The sequence below is a fragment of the Miniopterus schreibersii genome (assembly GCF_964146895.1).
Source record: "Miniopterus schreibersii genome assembly, chromosome: 2".
NCBI classification, from domain to species: domain Eukaryota; kingdom Metazoa; phylum Chordata; class Mammalia; order Chiroptera; family Miniopteridae; genus Miniopterus; species Miniopterus schreibersii.
This window is the reverse complement of record NC_138102.1, coordinates 87,694,882-87,714,593: the sequence shown is the minus strand read 5'-3', so window position 1 is coordinate 87,714,593 and position 19,712 is coordinate 87,694,882. Positions and strand designations below refer to the sequence as shown.

Below are 19,712 nucleotides of genomic sequence, written 5' to 3'. Positions count from 1 at the left end.
TCAAAAGCATCATGCCTGCCTGTCCATTGAGAATAGAAAATTTTCTTCAGTTCTTTACTCCTTTCTTCACTGTTCTGAAAGAGGACAGAAATTACATTGTCAAGCTCTAAAAGCAGTTGTGGTGATCAATGGAAAAAAACTTCCTCAATTGTTCCTAATGCAACAGACATTCCCATATCAGGCACCAATTTTGCCAACCACATATTTAAGGCACAGCAAGAGCAGAGTGTGTAGACAACTTGGTGATATGGCTCTAAAAGTCTAGAAGCAACAACTTTCATTTTGGAAGAAAATCCACTGGACATGACAATATTCCATATTTAATATCCACTTCTCAGTTACCATAGTGTGAAATTTCATAGCCAGAACTTTGGCATCAGCTTCATAATGCAGGAAGCCCACAAATACCTCTCTCAGGTTATGAGCTTCATTAACAAACCTCACCAACACGGGCGGGTGCTCTTCCCCTGCTATGTCTACTACATCATCAGTGATAATAAAAAAGAAGTGAAAGTCTCGCAATTCCCTGAGGGTTTCTTCCTGAATGCAGCTCTCACAGATCTCTGGCATCTGTTTTTGCTGTGTTTTTTAACAGAACAATGTGTTGGCTGCTCAAAGTGCTTTCTTAGAACCTATTCACCAGAATTTATCTGGCACTCCAGTAGTGCTTGAAAGTTATCAGGAGTAAAAAGAGATCTTCTGGGATTTCATCAGCCTCATGTCCATCCAGAGGTATAATTTCTTTCCCATAAGAATCAAAATTTCAAATTAAGATTTTAAATATTCTTTGTTTTCCTTCTCTTCAAGGGTTAAAGGTGGATGTCTTCATCCTGTTCTCTCCCCCCCCCCCCGCACTGTGTTCTGAGCATTGCTGTTGTTGATTTTTTAATTTTTTTTCCTGTGTCCTAATTTCATCTTCACTCAATTCTTTTATTTGTTTTCTATGTCTACTATGTGGATTGCTCAAATGACTGGTAAGATCAAATATTGTTGGTATTGCATTATTTCAAATAACTGTCCTATAAGGACTCGCCAATAACTTCACAAGTATCTGCTTCAAATAATTTTGAGAAATAAACCCAATCATTCTTTAGTTTTCTTGTGCCTCTGCAAAATGTATACTTCTATAGATTATAAAGGTCTCAAAGTGTTTGGCACATAATCGATAATCTTATTTAGTTGATCAGGTGTTTTATCTTCTAAGTCTGCTCCCCTACAATTTTCCACCCACTTCTGGCACCTGGCCAGATTCCACAGGAACCTGAAGAAGGCCATGCCTGACTGCATGCTCTTCCTTGTGCAACTGAGGGACAGCACAGAAGTTCAGCATCCCTGCCCCCCACAGACTGGTCCAGTGCTCCTCTCTCCACCTCCTCAGGGCAGCCCACATACCTGTAGGGTCCCTGCTTTATATATTTAGATGCTCCTATGTCAGGTACATAAATGTTTACAAGGGTTATACCCTCTTTTTGGAATGCTCCCATTATCATTATATAATACCTTTTTTTTTTATCTTACTGTAGGCTTTGTTTAAATTTCAATTTTTTCTAACATATGTGTTGCCACCCCAGCTTTTTCTTCATTTTCATTTGCATGAAATATTTTTTTCCATCCCTTTACTTTTAGTCCATGTGTATATTTTGTTCTGAGGTGGGTCTCCTGTAGACAACATGTATATGGGTCTTGTTTTCTTATCCATTCAGCTACCCTATGTCTTTTGATTTGAGCATTTAAGCCATTTACATTTAAAGTGATTATTGATAGGTATGTGTTTATTGCCATTTTATTATTTATAACTATATTCCACTTTTTCTCTTTTTCTCAAAGAATTCCTTTTAATGTTTCTTGTAATACTGGTTTGGTAGTGATGATCTCCTTTTGATTTTTCTTGTCTGGGAAGCTCTTCATTTCTCCTTCAATTTTCAATGATAGCCTTGCTGGGTAAAATAGCCTTAGTTCTAGATACTTGCTTTTTCTTACTTTCAGTATTTCATGCCAATCCCTTCTGGCCTAAAATGGTTCTGTTGAGAAATGAGCTGACAGTCTTATGGGAACTCCTGTGTAAGTAATTGTCTTTCTCTTGCTGATTTTAAATTCATTGTCTTTAACATTTGCCATTTTAGTTATGATGTTTCTTGGTGTGGCCTTCTTTGAGTCTATCTTGTTTTGGACTCTGCACTTCCTGGACTTGTGTGTCTTTCTTCTTCACCGTGTTAGGAAGTTTTCAGTCATTATTTCTTTAAATAGGTTCACAAACCCTTGCTCTCTCTCTTCTCCTTCTTTAACCCCTATGATGTGTACGTTGTTACACTTCATGTTGTCCCAAAGGTCCATTAAAATACCCGCATTTTTTAAAATTCTTTTTTCTGCTTTGATTGGGTGGGTTTTTTTTTTCTACCTCGTCTTTCAAATCATGAATTCATGAATTCAGTCCTCTGCTTTATCTAACCTATTTTTATTCCTTCTAGTGTATTCTTCATTTCAGATATTGTATTCTTCAATCTGACTGACTCTTTTTTATGGTTTTTATGTCCTTTTACAGCTGTTGAAGTTCTCACTAAGTTCTTTGAGCATCCCTATAACCATTGTTTTGAACTCAATATCTGGTAGATTGCCTTCCTCCATTTCACTTAGTTCTTTTTTTGGAGATTTCTCCTGTTCTTTCATTCGGGGCATGTTTCTTTGTCTCCTCATTTTAGTTGCATCTCTTTTTTCCTTCTATGTATTAGATAGATCTGCTATTTCCCAGGCTTGGTAGGGTGGCCTTATGTAGTAGGTGTTCTATGGGACCAGTGGTTCAATTTCCTTGATTACCTGTGCTAGGAGCTTCAGAAATATCTGTTGTGTGAGCCCTCCTGTTGTAATTTAATCTTGATTATTGGCTCATTCATGCATGGAGTCAATCCTCAGGCTGCCTGACTGTGAAATCTGCTATGTGGGTCCTGACCACATGAAGCAGAATTTGCTTCAGCAGGTTCTGGTGCCTTCTAAGATCACCCTTTAGATATCCCATTTTTGGAGTTAATTGGATCCCGCTCTAATATTGTGTGAAGCTCACAACTGGGTTTTTTGGTTTGGGGCCTCTTGGGAGCGACTCCAGTGCAGGTCAATATCAGACACTGCCTGTGATTGGGCCTGGGCAACCTGTTTAGAACTACAAAGCACTCCACAGTTTTTTACTATCTCTGTTGGGCCTCGTTGTGTGTGGAAAGAGCCAAGATGTACACTGAGGACAGCTTTCACCAGCACCTAGCCCAGACCTCCTGAGATCTGCCTCTGCTTGCAGGCTTCCCATTAGTCCCAGTCACTGAAAGAGGCTCTGGTGGTACATAAGTTGAATGAGGTAGGTTCTCAGTGAGATGCCAGGTAATGCTAAGTGATGTTCACCAGACTGATACAGATTCAAACTTGGTGCCAGTGCTGTGTTTATGGCCCTTTAGCAAAATTCCCAGGGTACACCAAGGTCAACAGCCACCCTCTGTTTTCCCACAGACCTTTGTGGTGGGGCAGGGTCTCAGATGGTCATCAGGGGAACAGCAGGGGTTATCAGGCACAAAGAGACCAAGATTTGGTAATGTGAAGGGAGGACTCTGTACTGGTTGGACATGTGAGGGAAAACTGGCCTTCATTCTAGAGCCAAACAATTCAGTCTGTCTTGAATTTCAGCCAGCCCTCTTGGAGAGCTGGAGCTTCATAGGGCAGGGCCACCTGGTGTCAGGAAGGTGGGGTTAGTGGATCTACCATGATGAGATGGTACCAGTCAGACTCTCAGGAAGATGGCTGAAATGACCCCTGCCCATAGTCACAAAACTCAGTCTCTGATATCCCAAGTCCATTCAGATCTCTATACCTCAGGCCCAGGCAGCTGACCTCTCTACAGGGCATGAGTACTGCACAACTGGGTGACAAAGTCAGGAGAGTGGGGCTATTGCATTTTCCCAGGCTGATGCCTTATGAAGGAGAGTGCTTGACCCAAGAAAGATGGCATATGTGGTGTGGCAGAACTCTCTCCGCAGACCCATAAAACCCAGCGTCTCTTCACTAGACTCTATTCCACTTCTATCCATTCTGCTGGAGCCCAGGATAAGTGGATGCAAATGATATTTTGTTCATTGGCCCTTTAAGAGGTTGCCTGATTTTCTAATATACTCCCATGTCTCCCTGGCCATCAGACTCCCTGATGATTTTTACAGCCAGGTGTTATGGCTCTGGTGTTCTAAGATGGGGAGCACTGTGTGGGGTTAAGATCCCACACATCTAAGGGAAACCTTTGCAGCTGAGATATCCCTCCAGATTCTCAGCCACTGCCTATGGGAGCAAGGTCCACCCTTTTTGCATCTCCACCTTCTTACCAGTCTTGATGTGGCTTCTTGTGTAAATCCTTGCTTATAAGACTTCTGTTCAGTTGGTCTTCAGTTGATTATTCAGGTTGATTCTTCTCTATTTTAGTTGTAATTCTAATTTGGTCTTGGGAGGAAGTGAGTGTCATTTCTACCTACTCCACCACCATCTTGGATTTCCTATAGTCCATGTGCTTTTTTCTTTCTTCCCTTTTATGGCTTTAGATGTTGGCACTCATTGGGAAAATTATAAGACCTGGAAAGCTAGAAGGGTATTGGGAGGTCATTTAATTAAGTCTTGTCCTATATAGGTGAGGACACTTGGGTTCAACTCCTCTTTGTTTCAAAATTCTATTCCTGAAAATGAAGTTTCAGAAATAAATTAACAGGGATGAATTATAATTTCATAACGTATGCTCAAAAAGTGATTATAAATAGCTTCACAGATAGTAATAGTCTAAATAATTATTATGCAGCATGTAAAATAATGTAGGTTTAAAAATACCATGCCGAAATGTGTGTGTGTGTGTATATATATGTGTGTATATATATATACGTATATATATATATACCTATCTTTATTGTTGAAAGTATTACAAATGTCCCCTTCCCCCTCCCCCCATTGATCCCCTCTCCCCTGCATCCCCCTGGGCCTTCACCACACTAGTGATTGTGTCCATGGGTTATGCATATAAGTATATAAGTTCTTAGGTTAATTTTTCTCCACCCACCCACCCCTGCCTTCCCTCTGAGATTTGTCAATTTGTTCCATGCTTCTATGTCTCTGGGTCTATTTTGTTTATTGGTTTATTTTCTTTATTAGATTCCACATATAAGTAAGATCATGTGGTACTTGTCTTTCTCTGACTGGCTTATTTCGCTTAGCATAATACTGTCCAGGTCCCACCATGCTGTCTCAAAGGGTAAGGGATCCTTCTTTTTTACAGCTGCATAGTATTTAATGGTGTAAATGTCTGAGAAGATGTTGATGTGATTTCAATCTTCTTGAATTTGTAGGGACTTGTTTTGTGTTCTAACATGTGGTCTATCTTTGAGAATGTCCCATGTGCACTTGAGGAGAATGCATATTCTGCAGCTTTGGGGTGAAATGTTCTGTAAATGTCAATTAAATTCACCTGATCTAGTGTGTCATTTTGTTTGTTTTTATTTGTTTTATTTTTATTTTTTATCTTTATTGTTGAAAGTATTACAGATGTCCCCCTTTCCCTCCCTATTAATCCCCTCCACCCCACCCCCAGACCTTTCCCATACCAATATTCGTGTTCATAGGTTATTATGCATATGAGCATATCAGTTCTTTGATTAATCTCTCCCCACCCACTCCCCGACCCCTGCCTTCTAGTGTGTCATTTAGAGTCACTGTTTTCTTGTTGAATTTTGTCTGGAAGATCATAATATATTTTATGAGGTAAAAATCAGTGAGGTTAGCGTGTTGCATTTTTGTTTAAAAATTTATATGCTTATAAAAAGAACCAACAATATCAAGTGCTTATCTGTAGGTCAGAGGTTAGCTGATTATAGTTGAATTTATTTGGCTTATTTATAGTTTTGAAATTTTCTGTAATAAACAATATTAATTATTTAGTAATAAGAAAAAATCATTATGAAAAAAATAAATTATCCTGGCAGTATCTGAGCAACAGAGCTATCCAATAAAACTGTCTGCAATGATGAAAATATTCTATATCTGTACCGTCCAGTACAGTAATGAATGGCCAGCTATTGAGCATTTGAAATGTAGCCAGGGCAATTGAAGAACTGAAGTTTTAATTTAATCTGATTTATATAGTCACATGTAGCTAACAGGTATCATATTTGTCAGCATGAGATCAAATATTTGGTAGTTGAGAGCAGTCACAGTGCACTAAGAGACATTATGGACATAAAATTTTACTGTATGTGAAAATCTGAATGTTTACCTTGACTAGCTTCTTCCTAAGTTATTCTACCGTGATTTTTTTTGTTTGTTTTCTAATTTTTTTTATGTCTTTATTGATCTTAGAGAGAGGAAGGGAGAGGGAGAGGGAGAGAGAGAGATAGAAACATCAATGATGAATCATTGATAGGCTGCCTCCTGCATGCCCCTCACTGGGGATCAAGCCCACAACCCAGGCATGTGCCTTGACTGGGAATTGAACTGTGATTGCCTGGATCATTAGTCAGTGCTCAACTGATGAGCTACCCCCCACAGGCTCAGTGTAGGTTTTTTGAGAAACATTGACTTCACCACGTGATTCATAAGGATAACCCATTTATAAATGAAAAGGAGAGTTTATCCAGAAATTATATTTTTCATGTTAAAAGAAAATGCTCATTTTTTTGTCTCTGGTCAGGCCATCTAGCCAGAGAACCAAAACAGCTGAAAGATCGAGTTGGATTCTTTTAACCTGGTTACTTAATTTAACTTTCACCATTTTATTTTATAGATATAACTATTTACCTAGATTTGCTGAATGCTAGTCTTATATAATAGTTATTGTATATTGAAGCTTAAGTTTCATTTTTGTAATTAAAGTTATATGTTGAGTTTGTGGCCAAATACACACTCTCCTTCCCTAACTTAAGAGTTCACCTTTTAGAATAATAGTGGTGTTTGTGAATATCTTCACCTCCATACCAGTCCATCATTAGCACCCAAAATCTGTCCTTATTTGCGATCTATTGTTTTGATTTTTTGCTTACGGACTGAGGAGACACTGTAAGTTTTCACTTTCTGAAAAATTAATAGTTAACTTATGCAAAAGTATGCACACAGTTCTGCTTTTTGATATTGTTGGAAACAAATAATTTTAATCACTAATTTTCTTAATTGAGTAAGGTTGCTTTATGATAGATTCCATACTCTTTTCCTTCATATGTTAATTTACTTGATAAAGCAGGGACACTATAGTGATTAAACATTCTAGCATTGTTGTGCCGGACATTATTTAGATGATGAGTTTTTCAAGTAGAAATTTTTTTGCAAGAAATTTTTACAATTGTAGTGTATAGAGAAGTTACACATCTAGAATTATGAGTTATTTTGGCTTTTAAACCCAAGAGAATTAATTGATAACAAATTACAAATTTTTACTGAAGATGGCAGAAATAGTTGCTAAAAAGAAGAGAAATGGGCTGAATGATCCTGCCGCGCCTCCCGCCAAGACCTCACCAAAATGCCCTCTCAAATGGAACATCCCATGAAACCATGATGTTCGCGTTTCATAAATTTGCTTGGGATAAAGGCTACTTAACAAAGAAGGACCTGAGAGTGCTCATGGAAAAGGAGTTCCCTGGATTTTTGGAAATCAAAAAGACCCTCACCTTAGACAAAATAATGAAGGACCTGGACCAGCGCGGAGATGTCCGAGTGGGCTTCCAGAGTGGCTTTTCACTAATTGTGGGGCTCACCACCGCGTGCAATGACCTATTTGTAGTACACAGAAGCTGAAGGGAAGGAAGTGAGCAGCACTGAGCTGTTACTTCCCTCCTGGTAAGAGTTATCCCAATAGGTCACCTAAGGAATCTGTGTTCCCCACAGCTTCCCCCTGTATGAGGATTTCATGAGCAGATCAGGACTCTTAAAAAATGTACAAATAAAATCCCACCCCCACTCAACAAAAGAAAGGAAAGCCAATAAAAGCCAGATAAGCTTTTGATTTTTGTATTGCTTGTATCCTCTTGCCCTCAATAAACAAATTTATTTTTTAGTCCAAAACAAACAAACAAAAAACAAAGAAGAGAAAAATGATGAAAAATGGAAAGTTTGTAATTCAGTTTGGAGGAAGCGAAAGGAAGCCAGTGAGCTAGATTCATCAGCCTAACAGCATGTTGCTGTGCCAATCCTTTGGGAAAATAATTAGGAGCTTTATGTACCTGGTTAATGAAAACAAGCTCAAATAAACAGTGATGAAGTGATGTGTACTTTATAAATAAGATTTGGAAATAAGTTAATACTCTGAGCAATATCTGAGGTGATGGTTTTTAATAGATATTTTCTTTGCTTCTGTTTTCTTGCTTTGAATTCACAGACAATATTTTATCTCACAAGAATTGAACCATTTTTAAGGTGTTTTTGTTTTGTAGGAAGCTGGTTTTTGGTCCTTTTACTGAATAAACACAGGAAAAATAATTGTTTTATTGGTAAGTCAAGAGAAATGAAACAATATGGAAAACTCTAAAATTCTGCTTAAAGTTTCTATTGATTTCAAGCAAAAGCCAAAGAAATAGTAAAGGGAAAATGCTCCAAAGAATTGAAGTAAAGAGAATTAAAGGAGAAAAGCTTCTGAAGCCAGAGGAGCAGAGCTGGTCATGTCCCCCAAATATGTTGGGGTGCAATGTTCTACCCTCCTTCTAATGTTAAAAAGTTGCAATCTGTTGAAGACTAACCATCTGTCAGTTCAACAATAGTAATGGTTTCCATGTAATAAATAAAATTCAAATTCTAACCCATATAAGTAAATTAGTAATCTGTCACAATATATTCAAAGGGTGTTTCAGGGTGGAACTGATTTAAACACACCCACTTAAATTTTGATTTAAATCATTAATTAAGAAGAGTTTGTTTAATCATTTTTTATGCAGGCCATATATCACCCCTATCTCCATTTTCCACTTTGAAACTGCACTTTTTCAGTAAACATTTATTGGGCACCTACTATGTGCCAGAAACTTTCTTAGGTGTTGGGAATGTAACAATAAACAGGAAATACAGAAGTTCCAATTATCACAGAAGAATTTACAATCTACTCCCTACTTTTCTAATAGTGGCTGTGCATTAATCCTACCAGTTGTTTTAAATTCTATATAAAGCTTTAGCTGTTTTGGCTCAATGGATGAAGTGTCAGTTCATAGACTGAAGGGTCCCAGGTTCAATTCCAGTCAAGGGCATGTTCCCTGGTTGTGGGCTTGATCTCTGGTCCTGGTGGGGCGCATGCAGGAAGCAACCAATCAATGTGTCTCTCTCACATCATTGCTTCTCTGTCTCCCTTCCACTCTCTCTGAAAAGTAATGGAAAAAATACTCCCGGGTGAGGATTTTTTAAAAATTCTATATTAAGCTGTAGATTTAAAAGAGTGACATTTTAAAAATAACCTTTGCTCTTGCACAAGGGCCAATGCTCGTCCCTCTGGAACACATTTGGTTCCCAAGACCATAAGCTTCTTGATGATGCCTAACATGACAGGGTACTGCATTGACTTCACACTGAATTTACTCCTAGAGAGAGTTACTTCTTCCATTGGGAAGCCATTTCTAGTCTGGATCTAAGGTCTCTCTGGCCAAAATTAGCCATGGATATTTAGAGGCATAACAGAACAGCCCAATGCCAGAGCTGTAACCAGAAGTTTAGTGCAACTCTGTACTCTGTGAGAACAAGACTCCCTGAGAGTCTTTGCTTGTGGTGCTCCTCACCTCTCATCATCCTGCTTACCCCAACAGTTGCAGGCTCTAGCTTTCTGCTGTCTGAAGCCTAATCTTCCTATGGTGCTTAAAATACTTTTCTAATAAAACTTAGAATATTTTCACACCACCACAAAATATATATTTTAACTCTAATTTTATGAGGATATTATCTTTGAAGCTAGATCCTTTTTTCTTCATTAATCTAAAATTGTGAATATTTTTTAATCTCCACCCAAGAATTTTTTTTACTGATTTTTAGAGCTAGAGGAAGGGAGGGAGAAAGAGAGAGAGAGGGAGAGAAACACTGATGTGAGAGAGAAATGTGGATTGGTTGCAGGAATTGAACCCACAGCCTAGGTATGTGCCCTGACTGAGAATCAAACCTGTAACCTTTTAGTGTGCTAACCCACAACCTTCAGTGTACAGGATGACACTCCACCAACTGAGCCACCAGACTAGGGCTAAAATTGTGCACTTTTAAATTCATTCAACATTATTGAACTGCTACTTTGTGCCAGACACTGTTACAGAAACTCAGATAGCATAGCAAATTAAAATAAGCAACATTCTTTCCCTTAAGTACTTTACTTCCAAATAGACAAATAAATATATAATTGTAATAAGTGCTAGGAAAAAATCTAAAGCGGGGTAAGAGGTTAAGGAATCAATTAGGGAAGAACTCTGATGAGGGGACATATGAGCATAAATCTGAATAAAGAAAGATAACAATCCCCATGGCTTTCTGGGAACAGAAAAAACTCCAGGTAGACAGACTAGCAAATACAAAACCCCTGAGAGAAAGCATGTTTGGCATGTATATTAGTTTGCTCAGTTTCTCATAACAAAGTACCATAGACTAGGTGGCTTAAACAACAGAAAGTCATTTTTTCACAGTTCTGGAGACAGGAAGTCTAAGATCAAGGTGCTGGTCAGTTTGATTTTTCCTGAGGCCTCTATCCTTGTCTTGCTGATATGTGCCTTCTTGCTGTATCCTCACATGGCCTTTCCTCCATCCTATTCTTACAAGGACACTATCTGATTGGATTAAGGCCTCATCTTTATGACCTCACTTAACCCTAATTACCTTTTTAGAAATCTTATTTCCATATATAGTCACATTGTGGGTTAGGGCTTCAAACATATGAATTTTAAGGGGACACAGTTCAGTCCATACAGCATATTTGAGAAATAATGATGTCAGAAAAAATAGATATCAGCATTGTCATCTAAAATTGGAAATTTAATTTATTTTTACTCATATTAGTGTGTTTAAACATTTACTCTGTATAAAATACTATGTTTAGGGCTGGGAAATGTAGTCTTGAACATAAAAGAATTTATTGGGAAACATGAGAGGTAATACCAACATGCTTAACACCACAAAACACATCAGAAAACTGTGGTTTACAAGAAGGGGAGACTGTGCCAGTTTTTAATTCAGTGCCCTTAACCTTGCGTTTATCTTGTTTTCTTACGTTCTTATGTCATTTTTTATCTTTGAGTTATTCTTGAATTATGCTCAATGAACAACAGTTTTATTTTTCCTAATAAGGAAAAACCTCAAAAGAAGACATTTTATTTTGATCTGCACAGCCTCTAACAGAAATTTTATCTCCTCAATCTTTACTTATTTTGTCATAATCATTCTCTTTGGAGCAAGATGTGCACTATTCTGTAACCTAAGATCTGTGTATATTGGTTTCCCACTGCTGCATAAATCAACTCAAAATTTAATATCTTAAACAACAACAAGATTCATTTTGCTCTAAAATCTGTAACTTGAGCAAAGCTTGAGGTTGGCTGGAAAATTTCAAAGGCTTGAGTCATCTGATGGCTCATTCACTCATGTATATGGCAGGTGCTGCTGGACCTTATTGGCTAGGACCTTAGCTTAGGGCCTGTTGGCCAGAAGAACATATACACAGGACTTCCCCATGTGGCCTGAGCTTAATCACAACATGGTGTCTGGTTTAGGGAAAGCTTAGACAGAGAGAGACAAAGAAAGAGAACTAGGCAGACACCATATCACCTTTCCTGACCTAGCCTCAGAAGTCACACAGCATAGCTTTCAAAATATTTTATTTGTTAAAACTGAGTCACTTAGGTTGTCCATATTCAAGAGGAAGGGAATTAGATTCTATCTTTTTATGTAAGCAGAGTGAAAGAATTTGTATTTTAAAACCATGATCCCATGTATCTGTTAAATAGTATGGATGATTTCTGTGGCTTCAATGACTGAAAATCCCTAACCTAAAGAATAATCATATTAAAGCCAAGATATAACTATATGTGGGAGATTCCAAGATGGTGGAAGATTAAGTGCAAGCTACATCGACAAACTCTCCAGGAGCAAACTGGAATTACAACTAAAATATAGAAAAAACCAAAACTGAATAATGAACTGAACACTACTAGCTGGAGAACACCCTTGCCAGAAGCCATTCCATCCTTGCTGCTTGACACAGTCCTTCAAGGAGAAGACATCTGTACAGCAAATGCTCCATGGGACTTGGTGTATGGCATATCCCTCTTTCTATGCTTGTTCCCCTTCCTGACGCTCTGTGTCCTTACCCAAGTCACTTCACCACAAAAGGGTTTTGCCTTAGCTGGAAACTTTTCCCTAGCAGGGGGATTGGATGGGACTGGAAAAGACAATGATTCAGTAAAAGCCCCAAGGAGTACGGGAAAATCATGTGCTGCTTATGAGGAACTCAGACTGTCAGCAGAAAGTTTAGGACTTACTAGGCCCACTACCACAGGAAGTTCCCTACTGAGGAAAATGCCTGGGTCTGGGCACCTGTTGATTCGCCGGTGCAGGGCAATCCACAGGGAGGCCACCAGTGAAGAATGTATTACTGGGGGATGTTTACATTAATGGAAAACTTTGTTAATCCCCACAAAGAGCAGTCTAGGAAAGAAATTATTTCAATCTACACATGAACACTTATCATACACAGAATAATCATACACAGAATATTACAATGAGGATGGACTGCTGCAAGGAATGTAAATGGAAAGATTAAGGCTAGGTGCCAGACAGGAGGTCAATCACCATAGCTAAAAACAATCACACACAAGCTACATAACCCTTACTTAGGACTTGCATAACCTTTACATAAGAAAAGCTGCCTTAGTTATTCTCCTTTTAGCTATGCGATAGAGCAATAAAATAGTAACTTCAGAATATAAATAATAAACTAGATATTAACCTGTAGAATAGCCTATAGAAATATAAACAATAGGTAAGACTAAAAATTAACATACCTAAACAGATGTAAATTCTTTAGCAAAGGTCAGATAAGAAGGTATATTCATTAACTGTGAAAGACCAAAACAGAAACTGGAACAAAGCATGATTGATGTCATGCTGTTTAACCAGCAATAAAATCAAATAGTATAAATACAGTTGTAACAAGGCAATAAAGATAAAGCTGATTCTCCTGTTGCTCTGAACACTGTCTCTGTGTCCTTCCTTCACTTTTTGCCGACGCCATCCACACCTTTGGGGACCCCTGGACTGCTGGGGCTGAACCCTGGCAGTACTCCTATGAGGTGAATATTGCTATGTTTCGTGTTGTCCCACAGCTCTCTTAAAATTTCCTCCTGTTTTTAAATTGTTTTTTTCATTTTGGTTCTCTGATTAAGTGAGTTTCTTCTACCCTATCTTCTAATTCACTGATTCAGTCTTCAGCTTCCCCTAATCTACTGTTTATTCCTTCTAGTGTTTTTTAATTTCTACTACATAATTCTTAATTTCCCTAATAGTTTTCATATATTTTCTCATGCTGTTGAGCTTCTGCCCAGGCAAAGGCTGCTTGGATGGTAAATGTTTGCCTGAGAAAGATCTCTTCTGCTATATGGAGTAATGACTCAGCACAGGAATCCGTAAGACTCCCCTGATCTCTTTCCCCCAAGCCAGCACCTCAGGATTCTCCTCACACAGCTCTAGTCTACCCTGCCCTCTCTCCTGGAGCCCAAGTTGAGTGACTGCACAAGAACTTTTATGCCTTGACCCTTTAAGAAGGTGCCTGCATTTCCAGCCATCTGTCTTCTGGCAGACAGAAACCACACTGCCTTTCATAGCCAGATGTTTTGTGGGCAACTTTCTTAGTTCTGGTGCTCTAGGCCAAGAAGCCTAGCTTGTGGTTTAGACTCCAGAGTTACCTTGTAGAAATCACATATTTGGGTCATGTTTTCATATCCATTCAGCTACCCTATGCTTTAATTGGAAAAATTAATCCATTTATATTTAAGGTTATTATTGGTAGGTACTTATCTATTGCCATTTTATTTCTTTATGCCTATGTTTCTCTTTCTCTCTATTTCAATTTCTTATTACAGCAGTCCTTTTAACATTTCTTGCAATGTTGGTTTGGTGGTGATAAACTTCTTTAGCTTTCTTTTGTCTGTGAAGTTCTTTATTTCACCTATTTGAAATGAAAGCTTTGCTGGATAAAGTAGTCTTGGTTTTAGATCCTTGCTTTTTATTATGTTGAATACTCCTTGTCATTCCCTTCTGGCCTGAAGAGTTTCTGATGACAAATCAACTGGCAGCTTTATGGGAGTTCCTTAAGATGGCAAAAAAATATATATATACTGATAATAAGTATCAGTATTCTGAACTCTATATCTGATAGATTGCTTATCTCCATTTCATTTAGCTCTTCTTCTAAAAAATTATTTTGTTCTTTCACTTGGGGCTTGCTTTCTTGTCTCCATGGCTTGGTTGCCCATTTGGATTTGTTTTTTTGTATTAGATAGATCTCCTGAGACTCCCAGTCTTTTGAATGGTCCCTGGTGCAGGCCAATGTCAGACACTTTTTGTGACTGGCTTTGAGTACCTGTTTGAAGGTTTCTAGACTCCATAACTTGTGGTTCCCTCTGCTGAGGCTGGGTTTGTTTGGTAAGGACCAAGGTGCACACCAAGTTTGCTTTTCTGAGCCCCAGGTTCAGAAGAAAATCAGGCAGTCTCAAAGCACCCAGAGGCTGATTGTTATTCAGTCTCTTAATGAACCTCAGGCTATAGAAACTTTGAAGGGTCAGGCGAGAGGTTTTCAATGGGTGGGGCAATTGTTTCCCTCAGGCAAAGGTTGTTTAGCTGGTAAATATCTGCTTAAAAAAGATGTCCTCTGTTGTATGGTGGAATGACTCAGCACAGGAATCCAGATAGCTCTCCTCTGAGCTCTATCACTGAAGCCACCTTCCATGGATTCTCCTCACACACCTCTAGTTCATTCTGCTTTCTCTCATGCATTGTCCAAGATGAATGACTACACACAAAGCTTGTGCCTTAGCTTCTGCATTTCCAGTTGTCTCTCCCTGACAGACAGAAACCCATCTGCTTTTCACAGCCAGGTGTTATGTGGGCACATTTCTCAGTCCTGGTGCTCTATGCTGGGAAACCCAGCTTGTGGTTTAGGCCCCAGAGTTTTCAATAAGAACCCCCCACAGCTGAGATATCCCTCCAGACCTTCAGCTGCTGCCTGTGAGAGCCCTGCTGGCCCTCTAGAACCTCTGCACTTCTTACCAGTTTCTATGTGGTATTCTCCCTTGGTTATGAGGGTGCTCTCCAGCTAGTCTTCAGTTGATTATTCAGGGTGGTTTTTCTATATATATATTTTAAATATATTTTTATTGATTTCAGAGGGAGGAAGGTAGAGGGAGAGAGAGATGGAAACATCAGTGATGAAAGAGGATCATTGATCAGCTGTCTCCCACATGCCACCTGCTGGGGATTGAGCCTGCAACCTGGGTATGTGCCTTGACTTGGAACTGAACCATAATCTCCTGGATCATATGTCAGTGCTCAACTGCTGAACCACTCCTGCTCAGTGGTTTTTCTATATTTTAGTTATAATTTCAGTTTGGTACTGGGAAAATTTTAGTGTAGATTCCACTCAATCTGCCATCATCTTCCCATTGCCTGTGATTTTTGTTTTGTGCACCCTTTCACACCCTTTGCAACATTAGCACACTTGGTGGTTTCTTTATGTTTTAAAATTTTGCTAATCATGGATTTTACAGCAACAAAAGCATTCTCTCTTTTTTGTTGCATGAGGGATGCTTTTGTTGTGGTGAGGTACTTGAATGAAAATGCTGTCATGTCAAGAACTGAAGTTTTGGTCAACAACTGAGACATTTTTTCTGTGAATAACTTTGTCAAGAACCAAAATGTTCAAGATAGGAGACATTTGAGAACTGATGTTTGACTGTATTTCTAAATTCACATATTTTATAAGATAATTTTAAATATTATTATGTAACCAAAATTATATCATATAGTTCAAGTAAACATTGACTATATTATATCTATGTTCATTATGTTCATTATGTTTATATATTCATGTTGACCAAAAACCTTTTGGTAACTTTTCATTATGAAAACAGAGGGTCAGGAGAGAGACAACAAGATGTCAGCATAGGTAAACCTGGTACCTGCCATGTCCCACAACCACATCAAAATTACAATGAAAATACAGAACAACCATCATTCAGAACCTCCTAAAATCTAGCTGAACAGGTGTCCTACAACTAGGGAATTAAATAAGCACATTGAGACCAATAAGAGGGGCAGAGACACAGGGTGGAATCAGGTGGAATTGCAGAAGCCAGGAACCTGGGACCCAGGTCAGCAGTTTAAAACCAGGAAAGATATCTCAACTGTGGAGGTCTCCCAGAGAAGCAAGGCATCCCAGCCCCACATCATACCTCCATTCCAGGGTTCTAGTGAATGGAAGAAAAGTGCCCAGAACCTCGGGATGTAAAAACCAGTGGGGATTGTGGCTGAGTTATGTGGAAGTTGCTGGAGTCCCAGGTAACTCCTCCTCTTAAAGTGTCCGCACATGGACTTACTCAGACACACTCCGTCTGAGCTCCAGAGCTGGAAAGAAGCTTGAAAGCAACCTGGGACATTCAAGGAGGAACTAACTTGCCTAGAATCAGGGAAAGAGATGGATGGGCAGCTTTCTCTCAGACAGAAGAGGGGACAGAGACCATTGTTCCTTTGACCAGCTCTCCCCACACAGAGACATCAAGTAGGTGCCACATCTGAATCTCTATCAATCTGGCTCACACTTTTCACCCAGCCCTGATGATTCCCAGAGACCCCACTTCTCCCTACTTGCAAGCTCATCCAAGCCATTTCCAGTGGTTTTTCTATGCAAGTGGCCCTTTTTGTGTCAGGCTTAAGACTTTCTTAAAATCTCTCAAACAAGCAGCAGCTGGCCTCAGCATGACTCATACTTCTCGATAAGTGGCCCCAGGCCAGGCATTAGTGCAAGCCTACATTGTTTCATAGCTTGGCCTCTCCTGGGCACCTCCAAGCCCAACACAAGTAGCAACCATCTACAAATTGCTGTGTAGCTCATACTGAGTGGCCCTGAGCACGGCACAGGTAGAGGCTGACTTTGCACCTCATAGAAGGCCCCAGAGACAGTACACCTGGTGGTCAGCTTCAGACCATGCCAGGTTACAATCCTACCACATCCAAAAGTGACACACTCAAGGGGCGGACTCAGTGAGCACCAAAGCCCCACTGAAGTAAATCCTGCTCCATAGGGGTATTTCCAGCACTCCAGCTCTTCAGGTATAGCTGCAGCTGGTCCTCACAGCCAATTGGCCTGGGGCTCAATTCCTCTCAGTGATGTCAACAGCATCCAAGGCTCAACTACAACAGGACAGTGCACACAGCACACACAAGAGAGCACCTAAAAGGCCAAATTCATGTGACTGGGGAGACTGAGCCACTGGGCCCTACAAGACACCTATTACACAAAGCCACTCTACAAATTCCAAGAGACATATAAGATCTACCTAATACATAGAAACAAACACCAGGAAGCAGACAAAATGCCAAGGCAAAAAAACATGTCACAAAGGAAAGAACAAGAAATCTCTAGAAGAAGAACTAAATAAAATGGAACCAAACAAGCTCCTAGATACAAAGTTCAAATCAATGGTTATAAAGATGCTCAAAGATCTTAGTAAGACTTTTAAGGAAACTAGTGAGATCATCAATGACATAAAAAAGAACCAGTCAGAAATGAAGGCTACACTAACTAAAATGAAGAATAATTTACATGGAATCAACAGTAGAGGATGCCAAATATCAAATCAGCCAGTTAGATTATGAGGAAGCAAAAAACATCCAACTAGAAGAGCAAAAAGAAAAAAGAATCTAGAAATATGAAGATAGTGTAAAAAGTCTCTGAACAACTTCAAGCAGCCCAACATTTACATTATGGGGAAACCAGAAGGAGGAGAAAGAGAGCAAGAAATTGAAAACTTATTTAAAAAAATAATGACAGAAAACTTGCCCTACCTGGGGAAAGAAATAGACTTACAAGTCCAGAAAACTCAGAAAGTCCCAAACAAAAGGAACCCAAAGAGGCCTACACCAAGACACATCATAATTAAAATGCCAAAGGTTAAAGAAAAAGAGAGAATCTTAAAAGCAGCAAGAGAAAAGCAGTTAGTTACCTACAAAGGAGCACCCACATGACTGTCAGCTGATTTCTCAACTGAAATTTTGCAGGCCAGAAGGGAGTGGAAATAAATATTCAAAATGATGAAAAGCTAGGACCTACAACCAAGATTACTCTACCCAGCAAAGCTATCATTTAGAATTGAGGGTCAGATAAAGAGCTTCACAGATAAGAAAAAGCTAAAGGAGTTCATCACCAGCAAACCAGTATTACATAAAATGTTGAAGGATCTTCTTTAAGAAGAAGCTAATGAACAAAAGAAACTGACAAACAAGTTAGACACAGAGACATTGAAGCATGCAACAGATGGTCTTATCTCAGAGGGAAGGAGGGGGGTAGGAAGAGATTAACCAAAGATTTTTTATGCATATATGCATAACCCAAGGACACAGACAATAATAGGGTGAAGGTCTGGGCAGGGAACAGAAGTGGGGTGGAGGGGGTAAAGAGATGGGGGAGGAAATGGTGCATCTATAATAATTTCAACAATAAAGATAAATTTAAAATAAAAAATAAAATTAGCCAGTCACTGAAGGAAAAAATAAAGAAAATAAAGGGTCAGCTTACATTCAGGGTTGCTTTTTCATCAGTGTATACAATGTTTTAGTATTAGCTCTCATTTATTTATTATCCTCAAGTCCAAATCCATGAATAACATAGTCTGAGTTTTTGCTAAATCGATTTTTATTTCATTTTGTATCATTGTGTGAGAGCTAATACTTATTTTTAAGGAGTAAATGCATTATAAATATGATTAATCTTTGAATACAAGCAACTCAATAAAGTACCATATACACAAAGACCCATTCAACATACATTCTACTGAATTAATTCAGTAGGCCCAATGAGTAGCACAAAGAAATGATGAGATCCTTGATAGAGAAAGCTCTCTTCTCTGTGAGGTAGTAAGAGCTCAACAATGGATGAACCAAGTTGTATTCAGAGTTACTATCTACAAAGGTCTAGATCCAGTATAGACTGTCTTCTGTTGAAAAAGAACTATGAATCAGGCACCTGTGCAAACTCAAATAACACTATAAGCCCATCTGTGTGAATTTGCATTTTTCTTGTGCTGAATTAAATTGATTTTCTTTTTATGCATTTTAATGTATATATATTGTTTATATCTATTATAATGAAACTAAAAGTATACAGTTTCTTTTATTTTTCATTGTAATGTTAGAATTTAAAAGAAAAATACCCATCCATGCAAGGGCTTGCATTAAAATTACTTGCCTCGCCTGGCAGGGCGTGGCTCAGCTGTTGAGGGTCGACCTAGGATCCAGGCGATTAGGATTCGATTCCCAGTCAGGGCACATGCCCGGGTTGCGGGCTCGATCAATGACTCTCATCATTGATGTTTCTATCTCTCTCTCTCCCTCTCCTTTCCTCTCTCTGAAATCAATAAAGATACATTTTTTAAAAATAAAATAAAATAATAAAATAAAATAAAATAAAATAACTTGCCATTTGAATGCAAGATTAA

The 19,712-nt window shown here is 38.8% G+C and overlaps 1 pseudogene across 1 annotated transcript; it reads left to right on the top strand.

Annotated features, from left to right (window-relative positions):
* The first annotated feature begins 7,516 nt into the window (after window positions 1–7,516).
* LOC308552682 (protein S100-A10 pseudogene) lies at window positions 7,517–7,791 on the top strand (annotated as a pseudogene). Its single transcript has one exon. The product of its transcript is annotated as a protein S100-A10 pseudogene (transcript).
* Window positions 7,792–19,712: the final 11,921 nt, after the last annotated feature.